Source organism: Sus scrofa, chromosome 13 (assembly GCF_054392235.1).
Source record: "Sus scrofa isolate SSC_HxYL_T2T_F1_AM1 chromosome 13, Sscrofa_HxYL_maternal_Yorkshire_Landrace_v2.0, whole genome shotgun sequence".
Taxonomy (NCBI): domain Eukaryota; kingdom Metazoa; phylum Chordata; class Mammalia; order Artiodactyla; family Suidae; genus Sus; species Sus scrofa.
The window spans coordinates 100,805,163-100,816,607 of record NC_139395.1 but is presented as its reverse complement, the minus strand read 5'-3'; positions in this window follow the sequence as shown (position 1 = coordinate 100,816,607).

Sequence of the window (11,445 nt, the reverse complement as noted above, 5' to 3'; positions counted from 1 at the left end):
AGGAGTTACTGAATAAAACAACCTACGGATAATTTCCAGGATAATAAGAATTTTCTAATTGGGATACTGAATGTTTATGTGATAGTCATAATTTATTATTTTTAAAGACAGCACTAAATATTCAATTAACACCATGTGCTAAAAAGTAGCCACTTTCACGGCCTTGGTTCTATTGTCTACTCCTCCCCATTACCAACCTCCCTAGTTTCCCTCTTGTTTGATTCCTATATGGCATCAGAAAACCCTATATCTATCTCTATCCTTTCTGGTTTGGATGTAGACACACTGCAGTTTCTACCACAAGTTATCACCCTATCTCACTTGTGCAGTAAGAAGCAGGATAGGAATATTTGTAATTGGCAATTTCCTCAGTGTTCTAGAGGAGCACATTCACTGTTATCACATTATCCACAAGGTGAATAAATGTATGGATCAAATAAAGAGGAATAAAGAATCTGGCCAAAGCAAGCCAAGGGGCTATTTTATTGGGTACTATTGTTTTGACATATATCAGAAATATTTGGTGCAAGTAAGTTTTCTTGTTCTAAGCATGGTCTATCATTCCATAGATAGCTCAAGTGATGATATTTAAAGAAAGATAGAGGCCATCTGAGGTCATGTCAATCTAGGTCCACTCTAGATTGGTGTGTTTTTTCAAATAACTGCAACTTTAGGTTAACTAAGGCAGCATAAAGCTGTCTTAGTTCTTCGCCATCACTTTTATCTTGCTCTTCTTTTTAAAAAAGACTCAGCAATTTCCTGCTTGATTTTCTTGGTAGGACCTACAATTAATTACCTTTTCATCGTTATGCTAAGAGTCACTTCCACCTTAATCATTAAGCCTGAGATTAATTGACAAAAATTTTTCACCTAATTGGTGTAATGTTTGGACCCAGAGAAATTGTATCTATGAGAAGTGTTCAGTAGCGAGTGTTATCCTATAGCAATCATGTTACTACAAAATGAGTTCAAAGTAGATGTGGGAGTTACCATCGTGGCGCAGTTGTTAACGATTCCGACTGGGAACCATGGGGTTGCAGGTTCGGTCCCTGCCCTTGCTCAGTGGGTTGACGATCCGGCGTTGCCGTGAGCTGTGGTGTAGGTTGCAGACGCGACTCGGATCCCTCGTTGCTGTGGCTCTGGTGTAGGCCGGTGGCTACAGCGCCGATTTGACCCCTAGCCTGGGAACCCCCATATGCCGCGGGAGCGGCCCAAGAAATAGCAAAAAGAAAAAAAAAGTAGATGTGAGTGTGGTAAAGTGTATACCTTCAGGAAATATGCTTTATTGACTTTTTGTTTTAGAGATTATATGAATCTTTGTGCTTTTCTTACATTGCTGTGTTTGCATTATTTTGCTCAAGTGATTTAAGTCACAGTTAAACAAATGTTTTATCCAAATTGCAGAAATCAATTCCAAAAGATTGATTGAAATTCTATGGCTCTGATGTACATAACATTCAGTGGTGCTCCTTATTATGTTAGGAGAGCTAATTGGATCTCATAGTCCTCTGTGGAATTTTTATTTTGTTTAACGTTTATGTTTACCAAACTATTATCTGTGCATACTTTAAAAAGGCAGAGTACTCACAAACCCAAAAGAAAAAACACAGTTCACACTGAACATAACATACATCGCAACCTTCGATTCTTTATCTGTTCTGATGCAAAAATAGTAGTTACCAAATAATAGGTTTATAATGCTATTTTTTTCCTTCATACATTACCTATTGTCTTCTGTGAAAGAGAGAAACTCTCTTACATTTATTGTTGAGAATAAGTGCATTGGAGATAAGTTTTTCAGACCTTGCAAATCTGAAAGCATGCTCTTTTTACTTTCATACTTCTTGGGTAACTTGGCTAGATTTAGAATTCTCAGTTGCAAATAAATTTTCCTGAGATTTTTTAAGGCATTACTCATTGCTCTTATAGCAACTTGAACTGCTATTGAGAAGTACAAAGTCATGATCATTCCAGTCTTTTATATGAGAACCTGAATTTTTCCCCCTCATTTTGGAAGCTTTTTAGGATATTCTTTTTAACTCTATTATTTCGCAGTCTCACAAATGTAAGCTTTGCGTGTGTGTACCTCTAGTGCTAAACATTTTGCTCACTTTTCAATGTGAAAACTCATATTCTTTAATTGTGGAATTTTATTTCTTATGTAATTTTAAAATAATTTCCTCAGCTCCATGTTTCTCCTTTTTTTCTCCCTTTCTATAAATTTATTGGTTGTATTAACTGTTTTCTCTAATTTTTATTATATCCCTCTTGTCTGATTCTTATTCTTTATATTTGCAATATTTTCTCAACTTTAGTGTCATTGTTCTCATAATTTTTGAATCATAATATTATTATTTTAATTTCCAAAGACTTTTTGTTATCATCTAAATGTTTCTTTTAAACTGTTTTTAGGTAAAGGAGGAAATATTTTCTTCCTTCTCTGAGTGTATTAACTATAGGTTTTTTTAATTTATTCTTTGCTATCTTTTTTGTTTTGGTTCCTTCCTCCCATATTAGAAAGTTTTGTCAAATATTTCTTGATGCTTTGTTTACTGAGGCATCTCAGGATCTAGAATAGGGCTTGCTCAACACATTTTTTGGTGAATGAATATTTGTCAGTCTTTCTTATTTCAAGAGGAAGCACTGAAAAATCTGGTATGAATGCCTGTGAACATGGTTGAACTTGTCAGAATCTAAGTTATCAGTATCTATGGACTTTTTCTCTTGGGTTTGCTCCTAAAAAGGTTCTCTAATCTCTGAGTTGATGGGAGTGGGGCAGGTAATTCTGTCTTCTAGAATGTATAACCTGAGTGGGGAAAGGAGACCAGAGGGTCTCACTCTTCATTACTTAGATTTTCACTTAATACCAGTCATTCTCGTGTGACTTACCCTGACACCTGGTTTCTGTGGCTCAATTTCTCCAGAGAATAAATCCCCACTGCCTGCTGGGCTTTATAAAATGCCTTTTTCTCTGGGGGTGGGTGTGGATTGTGGGGGAGAGGAAATCTGGAGATGGCACTGCTTCTTATACCCACTTTCAACTGAACCATATACAGCAGTACGTCTCACCCACGCTCAGAGTAGGTTGAAAGATTTAGTATATAAAATTAGAGGATGCTTAGTTACATTTGAATTTCAGAAAAACAGTATTTTTTTTTTTTTAGAATAAGTATGTCCCATATGTGACTTTCAGAAAAACAGTAAATATGTTTTTAAATAAGTATGCCTCTCATGCATGATTTGGGAGATATTTATGGCCCCCAAATTTATAATTTTCTAATTTAACTGAGGTTTTTCTATTTCACCTGGGAAAAATAGAATTTACTAGAGGCAACTGTTGCCTTCAATTCCTAATCTCTTCTTGAGTATTTTGCTATGTGTTGATTTAAGTCTTGTTGGCTTCTTCATTTGGCATCTAGGTTTCACGTTTTTGTGCCAGGTCAGGTAGCATCATCCATACATTTTCATCTAAATCAAAGATGGTTGATATATCTCACTTCCTTTCTTTCCCTCTCCATTCTCTATGTGTTAGAGAGTATACCCCTTTTATTCGTTTGCTGTATTTTTGTTCAAATTTTTGGAGAGAGTGGCAATAAACACATGTAATTCACGTCCAGTTTTGCTGCAAGTCTTTATAATTACTTAAAATTTTTGATGGGAGTTCCCATCGTGGTGCAGTAGAAACAAATCTGACTAGGAACCATGAGCTTGCAGGGTCGATCCCTGGCCTCGCTCAGCGGGTTAAGGACTGGTGTTATGATGTGTGGTATAGGTTGCAGATGCTGCTCGGATTCTGTGTTGCTGTGGCTGTGGTATAGGCTGGCAGCTGTAGCTCTGATTAGACCTACATATGCTGCAGGTGCAGCCCTGAAAAGCAAATAAATATATTAAAATTTTGAGATTTAATTTCCAAGATATTCCTTCACATAATATTTTGCATTTTTCTACAATAAGTTTCCGGGAGTGAATGAATGGACAGAACTAACATTTTTACTGTTTAAAGGTATTTCTCTTGATTTTAAATACAAACTGTAAAATAACTGGAGCCTATAGAAAAATTTGCTTTCATAGTCAATTCAACTATTTAAGGTGAATAATTAAATACTTTGACTTGAGGCAGTTGTTGAAATCTGATATGCATCACTAAATTATATGATGTACGTGTGAAAAATAAAAATAGTTTTGGTAGGCTTGCCTCTTGTCACACAAAGATGCAATCAGTAGTTTCAAACCCAAACAATAAAGTCAGGATCAATCTCATGCTGTTAAAAAAACTTTTAACAACAGAAAATGATTTTCCTATATTTGTACGTAGTAAACTCCAATATACATGAGCATTTTTAGTAAACGAAATGGAAAGATTCTTTTATTTGCCCTAAGGAGACATTACAGTACATGCTCTAAAAGATAAATGAAGAGAGTCGAAATTCTGCACATGACTGAGCATTTGTCAAATCAAAATTGAAGGCAGCAGGCAGTAAATTGGATTTTCTTTTACAATAACATGCAGTTCACCTTCTATTGCTATAACAAATATTATAATATATGCTTTATGACATCATATCTTTCATTTATTGTGGTTGGGGATATTTTAAGTATAAGATGGGTCTTGATTGTTGCTGGGCCACAATTCACTGTTAAGCATGCAAAATTTGTTTCCTTAAGGATATTTTTTTCCCACAGAGAAAATATTAGCTGTCAATTGTCATCTCCAATACAGAATAAACAGCACTATCAGTACTCAATTCAGGTTCAAAGGAGCCCGTGAATCATGATGCAGAGCCAGCTAGAGGTACTAATCATCTCTCAGAGCCCAGCTGTTCTCAACTGCAAGGAAAAACACAACTTGGGTATTTGGTGGTCTTTTTTTTTCCTCCACATGCTAAAGAATAAATATCAAATCACAGAAATTGTCTCCTAACTGAAGCAATGTGTAAGAAATACATTCCAATTAAATGAAAGAGCACTTTACCCAGAAATCGTATAAAATTTATGTTGTTTTCTTTTTGCTGTTTGATAAAGAGACGCTAAGTGATTTACAATCAGTGATGAAAAATAGCTGAGGATTCTCACCTGCCCTTCAAGAGAGAGAGAAAATGCAGTTTCCTTGGTACTGAATTCTTAAGCTAATGTGAGCTGTTTAATGCAAAGAATGCTAAAAATCGAAATAGCATCCAGTGCTAAAAGCTAAAAGCACAAATTTGTATGAGGTTACTTGCCTTTTTAAAGAAGCAGAATAAAAATATATTTGTTGAGCTTCCACTATGCTCAGTCTGATCTGCTAGTTATTTAATATCATTTTGTATAACTCTCACAGTTCTCTGTCGTGGTATTTTTACTGAAATTTTACAGACTAGAACAATGAGTTTTAGAGAGATTAATTAACTTTTCAATGTTTGCCAATTAATAAGTGTTGCAGAAGGAATTTGGGCCAAGACAGACTGATTTGAAATCCATGCTTGTCAATACCCTGAGTGACATCTAAACCATGGTTCAATCAATCATCCATTCATCCATTTTTGTCTTTTCTTTTTTTTGGCCATGTCCATGGCATACAGAAGTTTCTGAGTTAGGGACTGAACCTGCACCACAGCTGTAACTAGAGCCACCATAGTGATGACACCAAATCCTTAACCTGCTAAGCCACTAGGGAACTCCTCATCCATTTATGAAGAGGGCAAATGCTTCTAAGTATTTAAACACCCATTTGCCTGATGATTGATAAGGATAGTTTTGTATTTATCTGGAAGTTTTGGAGGGATTATTTAGGATGATTGGAATATTGAGATATTTTAAATGATCTGAAAAGACTAAATTTCTCCATTTATTGAAGAGCAAAGTTACAACATGGAGGAGGTAGACAGGTGGACAGGTAGGTGATAGATAGATAGATAGATAGATAGATAGATAGATAGATAGATAGATAGATATACATACAGATATCCAAATAAAGAGAGAAATGACATTTGGAGTGACTGCTATAAGGACTCAGGAGACAGATGTGTTCATGGAAGGAAATTGCCCATATGGTGCCTCTTCCAGAGCCTTCAGTAAACAGTAAAATTAATTTATAGCATTAATTACTTTTAACATTGTTTTTGAATAGGACACTGTCTTAGATGAGTCATAGGGAGGCAGAGATTTTATTAGAGTAATACTGAGTGCTTAGTCGATGCCAGGCATGATTACAGTTGTTAGGAACACAAAGATGAAGAAAAAAAAAATATATAATTTCTGCCTTCATGAAGATTTCAGTTTAGTCAGGGAGAGGTATGTATAACAAATGAATAACCATGCAAATATGTATAATGAAGTCATAATTTTCATAAAGTTAGGGAGAAAAATAACATTTTAGGTACACTTTCCTGTTTTAAGTAAAGATGATGGAAGAGAAGATATCTTAGGTCAAGGAGGCAAATGTCATGTTGAGGAAATATTTAAATATAAAACTGAGAAAGTATAACGATTTGCAGATCCTGGGAAAATAATTCTAGGCAGAGGAAATTACCTGTGAGAAAGTCCCTGAGGGAGGAGACTGAAGCGAAGGCAAGTGTGGATGAGACACTAGGAGCAAGTGTGTGTGTCAGGTGTGTGTCCACGGGTGAAGCTACTTAGAGTAGGTTGGAGTCAGATCCAGCAAAGCCTGGAATTGAATATTCACAGCATTTCCTCTTCTTCTACCTATTATCAATCACTGCTCTAGGTGCTAGAAATATAATATTGAACATAACAAAGTCCCTGCCTTTATGGGGCTTCTATTCCAGTGGAAAAGAATAGCCAATAAAATGAGTAGATATAGAATAAACCTGACCAAGCAGGTGAAAGACTTATATGCTGAGAACTATAAAACATTAATCAAGGAAATTAAAGACAATGCCAAGAAATGCAAAGATATTCCAGGCTCCTGGGTTAGTGAATCTGACTAGAAACCATGAGGTTGCAGGTTCAATCCCTGGCCTTGCTCAGTGGGTTAAGGATCTGGCGTTGCCGTGAGCTATGGTGTAGGTTGCAGATGCAGCTCAGATCCCACATTGCTGTGGCTCTGGTGTAGGCCAGCAGCTACAGCTCCAATTTGACCCCTAGCCTGGGAACCTCCATATGCCACAGGAGCAGCCCTAGAAATGGCAAAAAGACAAAAAAAAAAAAAAAAAAAAAAAAAAAAAAAAAAGCCATACTACCCAAAGCAATCTACAGATTCAATGCAATTCCTACCAAATTACCCATGACATTTTTCACAGAACTAGAACAAACAATCAAAAATTTATATGGCACTACAAAAGATCTAGAATTGCCAAAGAAATCCTGAGAAAAAAAACAAGCAGGAGGCATAACTCTCCCAGACATCAGGCACTACTACAGAGCCACAGTAATCAAGACAGTGTGGTACTGGTACCAAAATAGACATACAGAACCCAGAAATAAACCTGGACACCTATGGTCAATTAATCTTTGACAAAGGAGGCAAGAATATAAAATAGGGAAAAGACAGTTTTTTCAGCAAGTGGGGCTGGGAAAAATCAATGACACTGGAACACACCCTCACACTATGCACAAAAATAAACTCAAAATGGCTGAAAGACTTAAATATAAGACAAGACACCACCAAATTCCTCGAAAAGAACATGGGTAAAACATTCTATGACATCAACCTTACAAATGTTTTTCCCAGATCAGTCTCCCAAGGCAACAGAAATAAAAGTAAAAATAAACCAATGGGACCTCATCAAACTGAAAAGCTTTTGCACAGCAAAGGAAACCAAAAAGAAAACAAAAAGACAACTTAAGGAATGGGAGAAAATAGTTTCAAACGATGCAATGGACAAGGGCTTAATCTCTAAAATATGCAAACAACTTATACAACTCAACAACAAAAAAGCCAACAACCTAATTGAAAAATGGGCAAAAGACCTGAATAGACATTTCTCCAAGGAAGATGTACAGATGGACAACAAGCACATGAAAAAATGCTCAACATTCCTGATTATTAGAGAAATGCAAATCAAAACTACCACGAGATACCACCTCACCAGTCAGAATGACCATCATTAGTAAGTCCACAAATAACAAATGCTGGAGGGGGTGTGGAGAAAAGGGAACCCTCCTGCACTATTGGTGGGAATGTAAGCTGGTAAAAACGCTATGGAGAACAGTATGGAGGTACCTTAGAAAAGTATATATAGAACTACCATATGACCCAGCAATCACACTCTTGGGCATATATCTGGACAAAACTTTCCTTGAAAAAGACTCATGCACTGTATGTTCATTGCTGCACTATCCACAATAGCTAAGACATGGAAACAACCTAAATGTGCATCAACAGATGAATAGATTAAGAAGATATGGTATATATTCACAATGGACTACTACTCAGCCATAAAAAGAACAAGATAATGCCATTTGCAGCAACATGGAAATAGAGATTCTCATACTAAGTGAAGTAAGTCAGAAAGAGAAAGACAAATACTTATAATGATGATATCACTTATACCTGGAATCTAATATATGGCACAAATGAACCTTTCCACAGAAAAGAAAATCATGGACATGGAGAATAGAATTGTGGTTGCCAAGTGGGGTGGGAGGGAGGTGATGGGAGGGACTGCGAATTTGGAGTTAATAGATGCAAACTCTAACCTTTGGAATGGATAAGCAATGGGATCCTGCTGTATAGCAAGGGGAACTATGTCTGGTCACTTATGATAGAGCATGATAATGTGGAAAAATGTAATGTATATATGTACGTGTGACTGAGTCACCTTCCTGTGCAGTAGAAAATTTGACAGAACACTGTAATTCAGCTATAATGGAAAAAATAAAAATAATTATTAAAAAAAATATAGAGAGTTAGAGACAGAGATAGATAGAGATAGAGGTAGACATAGACATAGATACAGATACAGATATATAGATAGGTGATAAGTGGTATGATGTATAACCAGGGAAAGGACTGGTCCTGAGCAGCTGTGGCCCAATTGAGCAATGGGTCAAACATGGTTCATGGCCTGATTTTGTATAACTTGCAATCTAAGATTTGTTTTTATAGGTAAAAATTTTATATTGTAAAAATAAGCAAAAATATATGCAACAGAGACTGTATATAGACTGTGATGCCTAAAACATTTACTACCTTGCCCTTTATAGAAAATGTTAACCAACCTGACATCTGAATTAAAGAAAGGAAAGGTATGTTATTTTTGTCTCCAGGGAAGGGAAGTCCTCCTTGATGTTTGAACAAAGACCTCTTTGAGGTGAGGGAGTATCCTTTCTCCTAACGAGGGTGATGTGCTTTAGAGACAGAGAGGACAGCAAGTGAAAAGATGCTGAGAAGGAAACACTGTTGTGTGTTCCAGAAAAGCTAATAAACCAATAGCATTTGAACAGTGAGAGATGATTTCAGAGATGACACCAAGAGCGATATTATGTTGGACTTTATCAGGATTTTGGGTATTATTCCAAGGGTGATGGGAAGTCTTTGAATGGTTGATGACAGGGAAGTCGTATGATCTAATCACATTTTTAGATGAACTGCTGTGTAGAAAGAGGCTTTGGGGGCCAAGGTGGAAGCAAGGAGAGTTACAAGAAGGCTATCATGATTGTAGAGAGAGGGGGAGTAGTGGCTGGTCCTCAGTATTAATAGTGGAAGAAGTTAGGAGGTTAGAAGTGGTTGGATTCATGATATATTTTTTAATTAGACTTGATAGAATTTTATTATGAATTAAATGTGGGGCATGAGAGAAAAGATGGTACATGTCAAAGGAATTTTTCTGTGAAATGTATGGAAAGTAACATAATGTCTTTTCTATCAAAGGAAATCTTGGTTACTGCATTTTGCTCCTGTTCACCTTTCTGTGACACCCTCCTCCTCTTTCCCTCTTATCCCAGTAACAATTTGTTTCAAATTAGCCAACCAGGAAGAATGTACACCCTGACCTGACCTATGGGAAGGGGACAGATACATCACCTGTGTTAGGGATAAATAGGGGAGGGTCCTTTGTTCAGTGCATGCACTTTTTGGAGTACCTGCACCCTTCTGCATAAGTAAAGAGCCTTGTCAAGATCTCCCCGTGTTCATGTGTCTCATTTTTTGACACTGACAATCCAAGCCATGTCCCCAACAAAGGGAGAAGAAAGATGGTAGTAACTGTAAGGAGATGTATGATCATGAGTTATTCTTTTTTATCTTTTTGTAATTTTATTATTTCATTTTATAGCAAAGCTCTTATTCATATTTGAAAACTGGTGAGAATGATTCTGTACAGAGGAGAAAAAAATAATTTAAAGAAGAGAGGGAGGATAATTGCTGAGGGTTGAATTCTTCAGGAAGCAGGAGGAAATACAACCACTCAAAACTGGTGAAGTTTATCTTAAATAATGGCACAGGCAGTTCATGTGCTTTAATTGAAGAGGAGGAAGAATGCAGATGGGCTTGTGCTTATTGATAGTAGGAGGATAGAGAAAGTAACATATTGATTATTTTATTTCTGTAAATTCTTAACCAAGGACATTAGCTGAACTAGGGGGTGCATGTAGGGTTAGCAGTAAAAAGCAAGAGAAAAAAAAAATGAAATGCATAATTTGTAAAGAAGTGAAACACAGCACACAAAAGCCTTTCTATGCCTCTATTTTCTGGTTTGTAGGAAATGGGCTTCATTCAGCCTCTTTGACCTTCCCTGAGTTCCAAAGGGCAGATTCAAACATTTGCTAATCAGAGTAGGTGGGGAATGCAGAAACAAAGGAGGAAGAGTCAAGAAACAATGGTGCAGCCTTGGGATGGGGTCTTGGTTTCTCCTCAAGAAATACACATAACAATATCTCTGAGTTCCCCTGGATCTAAGTCCCCCGACTCAGGTAGAGGATGGTCACTTCAGGCTGAGCCAATGATTCCTGGAGCACCACCCCGTTACCTCACCATGGACCAATCAGATAAAAGTTATACATTCCAGCAGCCTTCACCCCAAATTTGACCTATAAAACTTTCCCCCCAAAATGTTTGGACAGTTTGGGGGTTTGAGCATGAGCCAGTCATTCTCCTTGCATGACCCCTTGATAAACCTTTCTCTGGCTCCAAACTCTGATGATTCAGTTTGTTTGGCCCCACTGTACACTGGGTACATGAACTTTTGTTTGGTAACAGAGGAAGAATGAGTTTGCTAGCAGCATAGAACAGTATGACTATAAGGATATATGAAATAATTTTCTGAGCTCCCAAAGCAAAACACTATTTCCCAGCTAAGTATAAATTTACATTCCTTATACTCTAAAACTACTATTCCAATAAAGTAACACTAGTTATGAAGACTACACATCAATTTGGTACTTGAACCCACATGCTGGGACTCAGCCAAGACTCAGACTGAGAGGTGAACCCACAAGCCAGAACTCAAACCCAGCCAAAAATCCAGATTAGTACTTAACTGCCTCCACCTTTTTTTTAAAATTAAA